Here is a 4,476-nt window from a genome sequence, read left to right as displayed (position 1 = left end):
TAAGGTTTCAACATAGAAAGTCATTTGAGGCTGTGGACTACATGCAACAGCATGCTTCTAGGGACACTTAACTAGTACATAAATATAAGAAAGTTTATACTAGCCCCATCATTCGTAACTGATCACCAAGATTCTTGACACGAAAATCTGCTCAATTATCCAATATTTATGGTATTTTTGGTGTTTTTTGTGTTTTTGAAATAATTAAAATAAAAGTGAGGAAAATAAAGAAAATATTTCTGTAATTTTGATTTTCTGAAAAAGAATAAAACAAAAAGAAATAAAATATTTTTTGGATTTTAATGTTAGAAAAAATATACATTTTTGGATTTTCATTTTTCTGAAAAAAATAAAAACAGAATAAAATAACATAAATGTACCAAAGGATACATGAAAATTCCAAACCACGAATGAACAGTTGATTGCGAGTCACTGCGAACATTCGCACCAATTCGTAATATGAACAATTCGCACCGATTCGCAGGATAAAAGATGACTGCAAGTCACTGTGAGCGTTCACATCGATTCGCAGAGCAAAAGATGACTATGATTCACTGTGAGCATTCGCATCGATTTGCAGGACAAAAGATGACTGCTAGTCACTCTTGGATTAATGTCTAAGTCCATAACTATATTTGGTATGTACTTGACCCGACCCGGCATGGTCCATTTGGGTTGCACTTCACCGACACAATTTATATGGATAATCTTTTGAGAATAGTATATTTATGATTTATATTAATATATTATAAGTTCTAATATATTAATATATAATCATATTATTTAATTAGTATTGATCAAGAATTAATTTATAATTAATTAAGTGATCAAAAGGAACTAATTAAATATGGACTCTTATATATATGGAATGGGCCAAGTTCATTTAGGTTGGGCAAAGCTTGTTGGATTAGTGTCTAAGTCCATAACTATTTTGGTATGTACTTGACCCGATGGTGCATGGTCCTTTTGGGTTGCCTTCACCAAAGCAACTTGATAGGATGAATTATGGAGAGAAAGGATTAAATATGATTTATTAATATATTATGAGAATAATATATTAAAGGAGAAATCATATTGTTTAATTAATATTAGTCAATAATTAATTGGTAATTAGTTTTGTGACTAAAAGAGATTAATTAAACTTAAGGGACTGGAATTGTAATTATAAGATAATTGCAATTTGGGCCATGGATTGCCTTGAATCAAGAGGTGGACGAATTCTTATGGGAAGCCCATAAGGAAATCGTCCAAGGGCTTGATTAAAGGAGTCTATGGGTTGCTTAGGGCTTAAGCAACCAAATTAGGGTTTCCTTGTTAGATAACCTTAATAGTCTCACTATATATAGAACCCTTAAGGCTCAAAAACGTGGACAAGCAACCTTCTAGTGTTTTCACACGGTTTTGGCAGCCTCCATCCTCTCTCCTCTTCATCCTCTTGCTTATGGTGTTTGTGAACCATTAGAGGAGTGACAATTGTGACTCTAAGCCTTCCAAAGTCAATTCAAGGAGGAATTGGGATTGTTATTGCTACATAACAATCAAGGTAATATCATAAACCTAATTATATGTTAATATTGATTTCCATATGCTAGAATTAGGGTTTATAGTCTTGGATTCAAAGCATGTACAATAGAGAAACCTAGATCCAAGCATTAGGGTTTGTATGAGCACATAGGATGTCTTATGACCAAAACCCATCAGTGGTATCAGAGACTAGCTTGGTTTCAATTGTATTGATGCATTGTATATCTGAAAAATTCGATTTTTGGTGTTTTGGAGGCTGGACTCGCCGAGTCCAAGGTGACTCGACGAGTCCAGGCTTGACTCGACAAGTCAACTCGTCAGATGGTGGTTATCTCGGGATTTCTTGCTGTTTTTGCATTGGGATAGTTACCTTATCATGTTAGATCAATATTAATCTGATTATATGATATATTTGACTATAATTTTGATCTAATTGAAGATATTTATCAATTAATAAGATAATTGTTTCCTTATAAGATAATTGATTAATTATTTTGAGTAAATTGATAAATTGTTTTGCAAGAAATCATTAAATAAATTAAATATGGATAATTATGTGATTAAATGTTAATTTGAATTATTTTTTATTTGATCCTTGTTGTTATGAAAAGTTTCATATTTTACCCTTTAGGTTTTATAGTTTAAATTTGAACCCAAAAGTTTTGTTTTTTTTTTTGAAATTTAAATAGTTAAAACCTTAATGTTTTGAAATGTTTCATAACATGCCCTCAAGTTTAGGAATTTAAAATTTGATTAAAAGTTTAATTAGTAATGTTAAATTCTAAAACTCTAGTATAGTTTTGAAAAAGTTCAAATCACACCCTTATGGTTTTATTAATTAATTAAGGTGTATAATTAAAAGAAGTTTAATAAATCCATAAAAGTTTAGGTTTACAATTTAATTGAATTAAAGGTATAATTGTTAAATTAGACCGCCTAGTATTTTAAAAGTATAAAACACACCCTATACTATATATATAACATTAATGGTATAACATTATATATATGTATGAGTAAAAGTCAGACTTACCGTTAGTAGGCCTCATTCACGAAGCTGGTCTATAAGGGGTGTTTAAGAAAATTGCCTATAAAATGGCAATTGAATGGGTATCCACTCTTACCCACCGCACTCTTGACTAGTGGAGGGTCGTTAGCCGTACGGGTAGGATAGGACGAAACCTTCCATTATAAGTATAATGAATTACTAAAGTAACTAAATGTTTTCAAAAAAATTCCCAATCTTAGTTACTTAGGCAAAAGTGAATTGATGCAATTCCATGAAATTACACTTTGTGCCCTTGCGAAGACGTTAGTGGAGCGTGTGTGGTTAACCGGCACACTAAATGGGTCTAAGCAAAGGTAGCAAAGGGTGACTCAATGTTTGTCATAGTTCGGTGGAGCGTGTGTGGTTTACCGGCACATCGAATAGGTGACTGTAACATGTGAGGGCACCATGTAAGTTTGCATGGTTATTCACACCCGCTTTGTGATCCTCGGCATCCCAGTCACAAACTAGAGGGGCATATCGAGATTTAAACATGCCATTGAAAGTTCAATGAATCTCAAAGGATCTAGGAGTTTTCATAGATTTAAAACTTAAATTTCTTTTTCGTTTTTCATGGTGGAAATTAGTGAATCGTCATTCACTTACCTTCAAATATTCTACAATTAGGGTTACGGCATCCCTCTCCCGAGTTGTAGAATATTGTGTTGGGTCCTAGCCTTAGTATTTCATTTGTGTGTTGGGTCCTAGCCTTAGTATTTCATTTGGGTGATTTACTAAGGACTCAATCTATCAACTAACTTGAATTTGTTTTTCTCCCGTTTTGTAGATGTCAAAGTTCGACAACTATGGTCTTCACCTCCTCCAATTATTCTCCCTAACCCACAAGTTCAAAGGCTTGAAAAGTTCAAGATCACTCAAGCCCTTTTGGCAAGTAAACATAAAGAAGGAAAGTCCGTGTGTGCACACGTCCTAGGGATGAAGTCACACATTGATAGGTTAAGAATGTTGGGATCCGTTGTCTGTGAGGAAATGGCTGTTGATTGGGTTCTTTAGTCACTTCCCAACTCATATAGTGAGTTCGTAAGAGAGTACTATATGATGAACTACGATGTGACCCTTATAGATCTCACCTATATGCTTATTGTTGTTGAATCAGCAATGATTTGGCGCAATAGAAAAAGCAAAGTTGATTGGTGAATCTGCCTTCGAGACCTCTATGGATATAGACAATGGCAACGAAAGACATGCTATGATTGAAAAGTTTGATCATAAGAGAAAGGCGAAGTCTGAAGTAGTTCCATGTCCTGTTCCAAAAGAGTCGATTTGCTTTTATTGCCAAGAGAAGGGGCATTGGAGACGAAGCTGCCCCATTTACCTAAGAGATCTAAGAGATGGGAGAGTCGAAACGTATGACTCTAATTTAGGTAAAAAAAAATCCATTGACTAACTCTTTTAAGCTTCATTCTAGATTCTGAATACATAATGTGATAAGATTACAATTGATGTTTTTGTAGGATCGAAGAAAAGAAAGGAAGCTTAAGGGAAGAAGTGAGCAGAATCTAACCGTGAAGGAATGGATTTCGATCGCGTTTCTCGAACATTAGATTCTTGAGCTACTACTTAGAGTTAGAATTATATTGCTAAGAAAGATGTATTAGCATAAGTTTTTCAATGAGTTGCAAGGACAAATTTTTCCACAATAAAATAAATTTTTGATTCTAAATTTTATTTATTTATCCTTACAATGGCGTGTATGAAAAATTGATGTTAAAATGTTTCTATTATTAGCAATAATGGATTTGGTTCTTATTATGTTATGGAAAGTCAAGAATTTACCAAATAGGGAGAGTTTCTCATCGCCCAAGTTTCAATTGGACAGAAACTTGGAATCATGCAACGTGAATGCACGATGAATGAGAAATTTCGTATTTGAAAATTAGACTAAT

Source organism: Lactuca serriola, chromosome 5 (genome assembly GCF_051521515.1).
Source record: "Lactuca serriola cultivar US96UC23 chromosome 5, Lser_US96UC23_V15, whole genome shotgun sequence".
In the NCBI taxonomy this organism is placed as follows: Eukaryota; Viridiplantae; Streptophyta; class Magnoliopsida; order Asterales; family Asteraceae; genus Lactuca; species Lactuca serriola.
Note: the sequence above shows the minus strand (reverse complement) of the source record.